The sequence below is a fragment of the Phyllobates terribilis genome, unplaced genomic scaffold, assembly GCF_046119375.1.
Source record: "Phyllobates terribilis strain yellow unplaced genomic scaffold, ASM4611937v1 Scaffold_5__5_contigs__length_657084704, whole genome shotgun sequence".
In the NCBI taxonomy this organism is placed as follows: Eukaryota; Metazoa; Chordata; class Amphibia; order Anura; family Dendrobatidae; genus Phyllobates; species Phyllobates terribilis.
In genome coordinates, this window is record NW_027362765.1 from 386,055,985 (window position 1) to 386,070,731 (window position 14,747).

The following is a 14,747-nucleotide window of genomic DNA, read 5'->3' on the forward strand; positions in this document are numbered from 1 at the left end:
GTACATACATTACATTACTTATCCTGTACTGATCCTGAGTTACATCCTGTATTATACTCCAGAGCTGCACTCACTATTCTGCTGGTGGAGTCACTGTGTACATACATTACATTACTGATCCTGTACTGATCTGGAGTTACATCCTGTATTAGACTCCAGAGCTGCACTCACTATTCTGCTGGTGCAATCACTGTGTACATACATTACCTTACTGATCCTGTACTGATCCTGAGTTACATCCTGTATTATACTCCAGAGCTTCACTCACTATTCTGCTTGTGCAGTCACTGTGTACATACATTACATTACTTATCCTGTACTGATCATGAGTTACATCCTGTATTATACTCCAGAGCTGCACTCACTATTCTGCTGGTGCAATCACTGTGTACAAACATTACATTACTGATCCTGTACTGATCCTGAGTTACATCCTGTATTATACTCCAGAGCTGCACTCACTAATGTACTGGTAGAGTCACTGTGTACATACATTACATTACTGATCCTGTACTGATCCTGAGTTACATCCTGTATTATACTCCAGAGCTGCACTCACTATTCTGCTTGTGCAGTCACTGTGTACATACATTACATTACTGATCCTGTACTGATCCTGAGTTACATCCTGTATTATACTCCAGAGCTGCACTCACTGTTCTGCTGGTGCAGTCACTGTGTACATACATTACATTACTGATCCTGTACTGATCCTGAGTTACATCCTGTATTATACTCCAGAGCTGCACTCACTATTCTGCTGGTGCAGTCACTGTGTACATACATTACATTACTGATCCTGTACTGATCCTGAGTTACATCCTGTATTATACTCCAGAGCTGCACTCACTATTCTGCTGGTGCAGTCACTGTGTACATACATTACATTACTGACCCTGTACTGATCCTGAGTTACATCCTGTATTATACTCCAGAGCTGCGCTCACTATTCTGCTGGTGCAGTCACTGTGTACATACATTACATTACTGATCCTGTACTGATCCTGAGTTACATCCTGTATTATACTCCAGAGCTGCACTCACTATTCTGCTGTTGCAGTCACTGTGTACATACATTACATTACTGATCCTGTACTGATCCTGAGTTACATCCTGTATTATACTCCAGAGCTGCACTCACTATTCTGCTGGTGCAATCACTGTGTACATACATTACCTTACTGATCCTGAGTTACATCCTGTATTATACTCCAGAGCTTCACTCACTATTCTGCTTGTGCAGTCACTGTGTACATACATTACATTACTTATCCTGTACTGATCATAAGTTACATCCTGTATTATACTCCACAGCTGCACTCACTATTCTGCTGGTGCAATCACTGTGTACAAACATTACATTACTGATCCTGTACTGATCCTGAGTTACATCCTGTATTATACTCCAGAGCTGCACTCACTATTCTGCTGGTGCAGTCACTGTGTACATACATTACATTACTGATCCTGTACTGATCCTGAGTTACATCCTGTATTATACTCCAGAGCTGCACTCACTATTCTGCTGGTGCAGTCACTGTGTACATACATTACATTACTGATCCTGTACTGATCCTGAGTTACATCCTGTATTATACTCCAGAGCTGCACTCACTATTCTGCTGGTGCAGTCACTGTGTACATACATTACATTACTGATCCTGTACTGATCCTGAGTTACATCCTGTATTATACTCCAGAGCTGCACTCACTATTCTGCTGGTGCAGTCACTGTGTACATACATTACATTACTGATCCTGAGTTACATCCTGTATTATACTCCAGAGCTGCACTCACTATTCTGCTGGTGGAGTCACTGTGTACATACATTGCATTACTGATCCTGTACTGATCATGAGTTACATCCTGCATTATACTCCAGAGCTGCACTCACTATTCTGCTGGTGCAGTCACTGTGTACATACATTACATTACTGATCCTGTACTGATCCTGAGTTACATCCTGTATTATGCTCCAGAGCTGCACTCACTGTTCTGCTGGTGCAGTCACTGTGTACATACATTACATTACTGATCCTGTACTGATCCTGAGTTACATCCTGTATTATACTCCAGAGCTGCACTCACTATTCTGCTGGTGCAGTCACTGTGTACATACATTACATTACTGATCCTGTACTGATCCTGAGTTACATCCTGTATTATACTCCAGAGCTGCACTCACTATTCTGCTGGTGCAGTCACTGTGTACATACATTACATTACTGATCCTGTACTGATCCTGAGTTACATCCTGTATTATACTCCAGAGCTGCGCTCACTATTCTGCTGGTGCAGTCACTGTGTACATACATTACATTACTGATCCTGTACTGATCCTGAGTTACATCCTGTATTATACTCCAGAGCTGCACTCACTATTCTGCTGTTGCAGTCACTGTGTACATACATTACATTACTGATCCTGTACTGATCCTGAGTTACATCCTGTATTATACTCCAGAGCTGCACTCACTATTCTGCTGGTGCAATCACTGTGTACATACATTACCTTACTGATCCTGAGTTACATCCTGTATTATACTCCAGAGCTTCACTCACTATTCTGCTTGTGCAGTCACTGTGTACATACATTACATTACTTATCCTGTACTGATCATGAGTTACATCCTGTATTATACTCCAGAGCTGCACTCACTATTCTGCTGGTGCAATCACTGTGTACAAACATTACATTACTGATCCTGTACTGATCCTGAGTTACATCCTGTATTATACTCCAGAGCTGCACTCACTAATCTGCTGGTAGAGTCACTGTGTACATACATTACATTACTGATCCTGTACTGATCCTGAGTTACATCCTGTATTATACTCCAGAGCTGCACTCACTATTCTGCTGGTGCAGTCACTGTGTACATACATTACATTACTGATCCTGTACTGATCCTGAGTTACATCCTGTATTATACTCCAGAGCTGCACTCACTATTCTGCTGGTGCAGTCACTGTGTACATACATTACATTACTGATCCTGTACTGATCCTGAGTTACATCCTGTATTATACTCCAGAGCTGCACTCACTATTCTGCTGGTGCAGTCACTGTGTACATACATTACATTACTGATCCTGTACTGATCCTGAGTTACATCCTGTATTATACTCCAGAGCTGCACTCACTATTCTGCTGGTGCAGTCACTGTGTACATACATTACATTACTGACCCTGTACTGAGTTACATCCTGTATTATACTCCAGAGCTGCGCTCACTATTCTGCTGGTGCAGTCACTGTGTACATACATTACATTACTGATCCTGTACTGATCCTGAGTTACATCCTGTATTATACTCCAGAGCTGCACTCACTATTCTGCTGGTGCAATCACTGTGTACATACATTACATTACTTATCCTGTACTGATCATGAGTTACATCCTGTATTATACTCCAGAGCTGCACTCACTATTCTGCTGTTGCAATCACTGTGTACATACATTGCATTACTGATCCTGTACTGATCCTGAGTTACATCCTGTATTATACTCCAGAGCTGCACTCACTATTCTGCTGGTGGAGTCAATGTGTACTTACATTACCTTACTGATCCTGTAGTGATCCTGAGTTACATCATGTATTATACTCCAGAGCTGCACTCACTATTCTGCTGGTGCAGTCACTGTGTACATACATTACATTACTGATCCTGAGTTACATCCTGTATTATACTCCAGAGCTGCACTCACTATTCTGCTGGTGGAGTCACTGTGTACATACATTGCATTACTGATCCTGTACTGATCATGAGTTACATCCTGTATTATACTCCAGAGCTGCACTCACTATTCTGCTGGTGCAGTCACTGTGTACATACATTACATTACTGATCCTGTACTGATCCTGAGTTACATCCTGTATTATGCTCCAGAGCTGCAATCACTCTTCTGCTGGTGCAGTCACTGTGTACATACATTACATTACTGATCCTGTACTGATCCTGAGTTACATCCTGTATTATACTCCAGAGCTGCACTCACTATTCTGCTGGTGCAGTCACTGTGTACATACATTACATTACTTATCCTGTACTGATCATAAGTTACATCCTGTATTATACTCCAGAGCTGCACTCACTATTCTGCTGGTGCAGTCACTGTGTACTTACATTACATTACTGATCCTGTACTGATCCTGAGTTACATCCTGTATTATACTCCAGAGCTGCGCTCACTATTCTGCTGGTGCAGTCACTGTGTACATACATTACATTACTGATCCTCTACTGATCCTGAGTTACAGCCTGTATTATACTCCAGAGCTGCACTCACTATTCTGCTGGTGGAGTCACTGTGTACTTACATTACATTACTAATCCTGTACTGATCCTGAGTTACATCATGTATTATACTCCAGAGCTGCACTCACTGTTCTGCTGGTGCAGTCACTGTGTACTTACATTACATTACTTATCCTGTACTGATCCTTAGTTACATCCTGTATTATACTCCAGAGCTGCACTCACTATTCTACTGGTGGAGTCACTGTGTACATACATTACATTACTGATCCTGTTCTGATCCTGAGTTACATCCTGTATTATACTCCAGAGCTACACTCACTATTCTGCTGGTGCAGTCACTGTGTACATACATTACATTACTTATCCTGTACTGATCCTGAGTTACATCCTGTATTATACTCCAGAGCTGCACTCACTATTCTGCTGGTGGAGTCACTGTGTACATACATTACATTACTGATCCTGTACTGATCTGGAGTTACATCCTGTATTAGACTCCAGAGCTGCACTCACTATTCTGCTGGTGCAATCACTGTGTACATACATTACCTTACTGATCCTGTACTGATCCTGAGTTACATCCTGTATTATACTCCAGAGCTTCACTCACTATTCTCCTTCTGCAGTCACTGTGTACATACATTACATTACTTATCCTGTACTGATCATGAGTTACATCCTGTATTATACTCCAGAGCTGCACTCACTATTCTGCTGGTGCAATCACTGTGTACAAACATTACATTACTGATCCTGTACTGATCCTGAGTTACATCCTGTATTATACTCCAGAGCTGCACTCACTAATGTGCTGGTAGAGTCACTGTGTACATACATTACATTACTGATCCTGTACTGATCCTGAGTTACATCCTGTATTATACTCCAGAGCTGCACTCACTATTCTGCTGGTGCAGTCACTGTGTACATACATTACATTACTGATCCTGTACTGATCCTGAGTTACATCCTGTATTATACTCCAGAGCTGTACTCACTGTTCTACTGGTGGAGTCACTGTGTACATACATTACATTACTGATCCTGTACTGATCTGGATTTACATCCTGTATTAGACTCCAGAGCTGCACTCACTATTCTGCTGGTGCAATCACTGTGTACATACATTACCTTACTGATCCTGTACTGATCCTGAGTTACATCCTGTATTATACTCCAGAGCTTCACTCACTATTCTGTTTGTGCAGTCACTGTGTACATGCATTACCTTACTGATCCTGTACTGATCCTGAGTTACATCCTGTATTATACTCCAGAGCTGCACTCACTATTCTGCTGGTGCAATCACTGTGTACAAACATTACATTACTGATCCTGTACTGATCCTGAGTTACATCCTGTATTATACTCCAGAGCTGCACTCACTAATGTGCTGGTAGAGTCACTGTGTACATACATTACATTACTGATCCTGTACTGATCCTGAGTTACATCCTGTATTATACTCCAGAGCTGCACTCACTATTCTGCTGGTGCAGTCACTGTGTACATACATTACATTACTGACCCTGTACTGATACTGAGTTACATCCTGTATTATACTCCAGAGCTGCGCTCACTATTCTGCTGGTGCAGTCACTGTGTACATACATTACATTACTGATCCTGTACTGATCCTGAGTTACATCCTGTATTATACTCCAGAGCTGCACTCACTATTCTGCTGTTGCAGTCACTGTGTACATACATTACATTACTGATCCTGTACTGATCCTGAGTTACATCCTGTATTATACTCCAGAGCTGCACTCACTATTCTGCTGGTGCAATCACTGTGTACATACATTACCTTACTGATCCTGAGTTACATCCTGTATTATACTCCAGAGCTTCACTCACTATTCTGCTTGTGCAGTCACTGTGTACATACATTACATTACTTATCCTGTACTGATCATGAGTTACATCCTGTATTATACTCCAGAGCTGCACTCACTATTCTGCTGGTGCAATCACTGTGTACAAACATTACATTACTGATCCTGTACTGATCCTGAGTTACATCCTGTATTATACTCCAGAGCTGCACTCACTAATCTGCTGGTAGAGTCACTGTGTACATACATTACATTACTGATCCTGTACTGATCCTGAGTTACATCCTGTATTATACTCCAGAGCTGCACTCACTATTCTGCTGGTGCAATCACTGTGTACATACATTACATTACTGATCCTGTACTGATCCTGAGTTACATCCTGTATTATACTCCAGAGCTGCACTCACTATTCTGCTGGTGTAGTCACTGTGTACATACATTACATTACTGATCCTGTACTGATCCTGAGTTACATCCTGTATTATACTCCAGAGCTGCACTCACTATTCTGCTGGTGCAGTCACTGTGTACATACATTACATTACTGATCCTGTACTGATCCTGAGTTACATCCTGTATTATACTCCAGAGCTGCACTCACTATTCTGCTGGTGCAGTCACTGTGTACATACATTACATTACTGACCCTGTACTGAGTTACATCCTGTATTATACTCCAGAGCTGCGCTCACTATTCTGCTGGTGCAGTCACTGTGTACATACATTACATTACTGATCCTGTACTGATCCTGAGTTACATCCTGTATTATACTCCAGAGCTACACTCACTATTCTGCTGGTGCAGTCACTGTGTACATACATTACATTACTGATCCTGTACTGATCCTGAGTTACATCCTGTATTATACTCCAGAGCTGCACTCACTATTCTGCTGGTGCAATCACTGTGTACATACATTACATTACTTATCCTGTACTGATCATGAGTTACATCCTGTATTATACTCCAGAGCTGCACTCACTATTCTGCTGTTGCAATCACTGTGTACATACATTACATTACTTATCCTGTACTGATCATGAGTTACATCCTGTATTATACTCCAGAGCTGCACTCACTATTCTGCTTTTGCAATCACTGTGTACATACATTACATTACTTATCCTGTACTGATCATGAGTTACATCCTGTATTATACTTCAGAGCTGCACTCACTATTCTGCTGGTGGAGTCAATGTGTACTTACATTACCTTACTGATCCTGTAGTGATCCTGAGTTACATCATGTATTATACTCCAGAGCTGCACTCACTATTCTGCTGGTGCAGTCACTGTGTACATACATTACATTACTGATCCTGAGTTACATCCTGTATTATACTCCAGAGCTGCACTCACTATTCTGCTGGTGGAGTCACTGTGTACATACATTGCATTACTGATCCTGTACTGATCCTGAGTTACATCCTGTATTATACTCCAGAGCTGCACTCACTATTCTGCTGGTGCAGTCACTGTGTACATACATTACATTACTGATCCTGTACTGATCCTGAGTTACATCCTGTATTATGCTCCAGAGCTGCAATCACTCTTCTGCTGGTGCAGTCACTGTGTACATACATTACATTACTGATCCTGTACTGATCCTGGGTTACATCCTGTATTATACTCCAGAGCTGCACTCACTATTCTGCTGGTGCAGTCACTGTGTACATACATTACATTACTTATCCTGTACTGATCCTGAATTACCTCCTGTATTTTACTCCAGAGCTGCACTCACTATTCTGCTGGTGCAGTCGCTGTGTATATACATTACATTACTGATCCTGAGTTACATCCTGTATTATGCTCCAGAGCTGCACTCACTATTCTGCTGGTGCAGTCACTGTGTACTTACATTACATTACTGATCCTGTACTGATCCTGAGTTACATCATGTATTATACTCCAGAGCTGCACTCACTATTCTGCTGGTGCAGTCACTGTGTACATACATCTATTGGTGCGACACCTCATCAAACCTGCTAGGAAGGCACCATATAGGACAGCGGAGGACGGGGCCCACGTTTAACCGCACAGGTCCGCGGCAGCTGGACAAAAGTGGGTCACTGGTGAGGCAGGCCAGAGAAAGGATAAAAGGGGGTCCTGTGTCATGCTCCTGAACTGCCTGGGAGTTGACCGAGCCCCACACCTGGTGGACGCAGCACGGCTCGGGCGGTCACTGCTGGCCGAAGTGACCTGGAACAAACGAACTGTGAGTAAAGACCCTGGACTGTAACTTGTTGTCTGTGTGCTCCTTCGCGCCTCCAGCACTATCAGCACCGGGACTCGCACTACCATCACTCCCAACATCCACTACACTGCCCTGGGGCTGCACTCTTCCCGTGGGGAGTCACATCACCTCAGCTGCACCCATTATCAGCCCCAGCGGACTGCCTTGCAGCGGCGGTTCCTAATAACCGCAATCCACGGGTGGCGTAGTCGGACATTATTTGGAGCGCATAGCAGACTACCATTGGCCTGACCACTCTGAGCCGCGGGACCGGGCCGCCACTACTAGTACCCCCATCGTTCCCCTATCGCCCGGATCCGCGTGCCCCACGGCCCAGGGGGCGAGTCATACATACATACATTACATTACTGATCCTGTACTGATCCTGAGCTACATCCTGTATTATACTCCAGAGCTTCACTCACTATTCTGCTTGTGCAGTCACTTTGTACATACATTACATTACTGATCCTGTACTGATCCTGAGTTACATCATGTATTATACTCCAGAGCTGCGCTCACTATTCTGCTGGTGCAGTCACTGTGTACATACATTACATTACTGATCCTGTACTGATCCTGAGTTACATCCTGTATTATACTCCAGAGCTGCACTCACTATTCTGCTGGTGCAATCACTGTGTACATACATTCCAAAACTTATCCTGTACTGATCATGAGTTACATCCTGTATTATACTCCAGAGCTGCACTCACTATTCTGCTGTTGCAGTCACTGTGTACATACATTGCATTACTGATCCTGTACTGATCCTGAGTTACATCCTGTATTATACTTCAGAGCTGCACTCACTATTCTGCTGGTGGAGTCACTGAGTACTTACATTACATTACTGATCCTGTACTGATCCTGAGTTACATCATGTATTATACTCCAGAGCTGCACTCACTATTCTGCTGGTGCAGTCACTGTGTACATACATTACATTACTGATCCTGAGTTACATCCTGTATTATACTCCAGAGCTGCACTCACTATTCTGCTGGTGGAGTCACTGTGTGCATCCATTGCATTACTGATCCTGTACTGATCCTGAGTTACATCCTGTATTATGCTCCAGAGCTGCACTCACTATTCTGCTGGTGGTGTCACTGTGTACTTACATTACATTACTGATCCTGTACTGATCCTGAGTTACATCATGTATTATACTCCAGAGCTGCACTCACTATTCTGCTGGTGCAGTCACTGTGCACATACATTACATTACTGATCCTGTACTGATCCTGAGTTACATCCTGTATTATACTCCAGAGCTTCACTCACTATTCTGATTGTGCAGTCACTGTGTACATACAGTGCCGGCAAAAAAAATGTTTACATTTGTGCGGTAAAAAAAAACTTTACGTGAAAAATCTGCATCATGATTTCACTTCATAAAAGTGCACACAATGAAGGAGATAATCAAAAACTATATAATAGCAAAACTCTCTTAGCAAAATGTAAATATCAATACTAATTAATTAAAATACTAATTGTAACGAAATATCCGCAATAAAACACTTGAACGTTAAGATTTTGTGGTTTCGTTGAATTTGTAAAGATTTTTTTTGCCGGCACTGTACATTACATTACTGATGCTGTACTGATCCTGAGTTACATCCTGTATTATACTCCAGAGCTGCACTCACTATTCTGCTTGTGCAGTCACTGTGTACATACATTACATTACTGATCCTGTACTGATCCTGAGCTACATCCTGTATTATACTCCAGAGCTTCACTCACTATTCTGCTTGTGCAGTCACTGTGTACATACATTACATTACTGATCCTGTACTGATCCTGAGTTACATCCTGTATTATACTCCAGAGCTGCACTCACTATTCTGCTGGAGGAGTCACTGTGTACATACATTACATTACTGATCCTGTACTGATCTGGAGTTACATCCTGTATTAGACTCCAGAGCTGCACTCACTATTCTGCTGGTGCAATCACTGTGTACATACATTACATTACTGATCCTGTACTGATCCTGAGTTACATCCTGTATTATACTCCAGAGCTGCACTCACTATTCTGCTGTTGGAGTCACTGTGTACATACATTACATTACTGATCCTGTACTGATCCTGAGTTACATCCTGTACTATACTCCAGAGCTGCACTCACTATTCTGCTAGTGCAGTCACTGTGTACATACATTACATTACTGATCCTGTACTGATCCTGAGTTACATCCTGTACTATACTCCAGAGCTGCACTCACTATTCTGCTGTTGGAGTCACTGTGTACATACATTACATTACTGATCCTGTACTGATCTGGAGTTACATCCTGTATTATACTCCAGAGCTGCACTCACTATTCTGCTGGTGCAATCACTGTGTACATACATTACATTACTGATCCTGTACTGATCTGGAGTTACATCCTGTATTATACTCCAGAGCTTCACTCACTATTCTGCTTGTGCAGTCACTGTGTACATACATTACATTACTGATCCTGTACTGATCCTGAGTTACATCCTGTATTATACTCCAGAGCTGCACTCACTATTCTGCTGGAGGAGTCACTGTGTACATACATTACATTACTGATCCTGTACTGATCTGGAGTTACATCCTGTATTAGACTCCAGAGCTGCACTCACTATTCTGCTGGTGCAATCACTGTGTAGATACATTACAATCCTTATCCTGTACTGATCCTGAGTTACATCCTGCATTATACTCCAGAGCTTCACTCACTATTCTGCTTGTGCAGTCACTGTGTACATACATTACATTACTGATCCTGTACTGATCCTGAGTTACATCCTGTACTATACTCCAGAGCTGCACTCACTATTCTGCTGTTGGAGTCACTGTGTACATACATTACATTACTGATCCTGTACTGATCTGGAGTTACATCCTGTATTATACTCCAGAGCTGCACTCACTATTCTGCTGGTGCAATCACTGTGTACATACATTACATTACTGATCCTGTACTGATCTGGAGTTACATCCTGTATTATACTCCAGAGCTTCACTCACTATTCTGCTTGTGCAGTCACTGTGTACATACATTACATTACTGATCCTGTACTGATCCTGAGTTACATCCTGTATTATACTCCAGAGCTGCACTCACTATTCTGCTGGAGGAGTCACTGTGTACATACATTACATTACTGATCCTGTACTGATCTGGAGTTACATCCTGTATTAGACTCCAGAGCTGCACTCACTATTCTGCTGGTGCAATCACTGTGTAGATACATTACATTACTTATCCTGTACTGATCCTGAGTTACATCCTGCATTATACTCCAGAGCTTCACTCACTATTCTGCTTGTGCAGTCACTGTGTACATACATTACATTACTGATCCTGTACTGATCCTGAGTTACATCCTTTACTATACTCCAGAGCTGCACTCACTATTCTGCTGTTGGAGTCACTGTGTACATACGTTACATTACTGATCCTGTACTGATCTGGAGTTACATCCTGTATTATACTCCAGAGCTGCACTCACTATTCTGCTGGTGCAATCACTGTGTACATACATTACATTACTGATCCTGTACTGATCCTGAGTTACATCCTGTACTGATCCTGAGTTACATCCTGTATTATACTCCAGAGCTGCACTCACTATTCTGCTGGTGCAGTCACTGTGTACATACATTACGTTACTTATCCTGTACTGATCATGAGTTACATCGTGTATTATACTCCAGAGCTGCACTCACTATTCTGCTGGTGCAGTCACTGTATACATACATTACATTACTTATCCTGTACTGATCATGAGTTACATCGTGTATTATACTCCAGAGCTGCACTCACTATTCTGCTGGTGCAGTCACTGTATACATACATTACATTACTGATCCTGTACTGATCCTGAGTTACATCCTGTATTATACTCCGGAGCTGCACTCACTATTCTGCTGGTGGAGTCACTGTGTACATACATTACATTACTGATCCTGTACTGATCCTGAGTTACATCCTGTATTATACTCCAGAGCTGCACTCACTATTCTGCTGGTGCAATCACTGTGTACATACATTGCATTACTTATCCTGTACTGATAGTGAGTTACATACAGTATTATACTCCAGAGCTGCCCTCACTATTCTGCTGGTGCAGTCACTGTGTACTTACATTACATTACTGATCCTGGTTACATCCTGTATTATACTCCAGAGCTGCACTCACTATTCTGCTGGTGCAGTCACTGTGTACATACATTACATTACTTATCCTGTACTGATCATGAGTTACATCCTGTATTATACTCCAGAGCTGCACTCACTATTCTGCTAGTGCAATCACTGTGTACAAACATTACATTACTGATCCTGTACTGATCCTGAGTTACATCCTGTATTATACTCTAGAGCTGCACTCACTAATCTGCTGGTAGAGTCACTGTGTACATACATTACATTACTGATCCTGTATTGATCCTGAGTTACATCCTGTATTATACTCCAGAGCTGCACTCACTATTCTGCTGGTGCAGTCACTGTGTACATACATTACATTACTGATCCTGTACTGATCCTGAGTTACATCCTGTATTATACTCCAGAGCTGCACTCACTATTCTGCTGGTGCAGTCACTGTGTACATACATTACATTACTTATCCTGTACTGATCATGAGTTACATCCTGTATTATTCTCCAGAGCTGCACTCACTATTCTGCTGGTGCAGTCACTGTGTACATACATTACATTACTGATCCTGTACTGATCCTGAGTTACATCCTGTATTATACTCCAGAGCTGCACTCACTATTCTGCTGGTGCAATCACTGTGTACATACATTACATTACTTATCCTGTACTGATCATGAGTTACATCCTGTATTATTCTCCAGAGCTGCACTCACTATTCTGCTGGTGTGGTCACTGTGTACATACATTACATTACTGATCCTGTACTGATCCTGAGTTACATCCTGTATTATACTCTAGAGCTGCACTCACTATTCTGCTGGTGCAGTCACCGTGTACATACATTACATTACTGATCCTGAGTTACATCCTGTATTATACTCCAGAGCTGCACTCACTATTCTGCTGGTGGAGTCACTGTGTACATACATTACATGACTGATCCTGTACTGATCCTGAGTTACATCCTGTATTATACTCCAGAGCTGCACTCACTATTCTGATAGAGGAGTCATGGAGTACATACAGTGGAACCTGAAAGTTTGTGAACCCTTTAGAATTTTCCATATTTCTGCATAAATTTGACCTGAAACTGCACCATATTTTCACACAAATCCTAAAATTAGGTAGAAAAAACAAATAAAACAAATGTGGCTAACATATTAGACTTTGTCATTCTTTTTAAATTGAGAAAAATGATCCTATCTCACATACAGTATTAGTGGAAAATGTATGTGAACCTTTAGATTTAGCAGATCATTTTCAGGTGAAATTGGAGTCTCCTGTTTTCAGTCAATGAGATGACAAACAGGTGTGAATATGAAACCTTTTTTTTTAAAGAACATGGATCTATTAAAGTCTGATCTTCACAACACGTTTTTGTGGAAGAGTATCATGGAATGAACAAAGGAGATTTCTGGAGATCTCAGAAGAAGAGTTGTTGAGGCTCATCAGACTAGAATACTCCCAATGGGAACAGTGATGATGATGTCTGTAAAGCGCTGTGGACTATGATGATGACGCGCCCCCTGGGCCATGTTTGTGTAGCATTGCGCACGCGGGGAATACCCGGAGCCGGATCAGATAGGGGTAGTAGTCCTCGTGGCGGTGACCCGGTCCGTGCCCAGGGTGTCAAACTAAGTGGCGTTATTGATATGATGGTATTAGTGTCCGACTACGCCACCCGTTGAATGCGGCTATGAAGCCGCCGCTGCAGGGCAGTCCGCTGAGGCCGGTGGTTCGGATGTGCAGCGTGGATGGTATAACCCCCAACGGGAGGGGTATGGCCTCAGGGCAGCTATGTTAGAGATGACAATGGGAGTGATGGTGCAGGTGTCCCAGTACTGATGGTGCAGGTGCGACGACGAAACACGGAGGCTTGAAGTGCAGTTTCAAAAGCTTTACTCACAGTTCTTTACCAGGTCGCCCGTGCACAGTAGGACCACCCGAGTCGTGCTGCGTCCACCAGGTCAGGGACTCGGCCAACTCCCAGGCAGTTCCAGAGCGTGGTCCGGAGCTCCCCTCTCTTCCTTCCTACTGGCCGTCCCCACCAGGGATCCATCTTTGTCCAGCTCCCTCGGGCCTTCTGGTGGTGAAACCTTTCCCGGCTTCCCTGACCCTATACGTGGTATGCCTTCCTGGTGGATATGGCGAGGGGTCGCGCCAAAACTTGTCCACGACCTCCGGTTCCTGGCTAAGGATAATTGGCCTCCACCAGTTTGGGATCCGGTACCCTGCTCTGCCAACCCTTCAC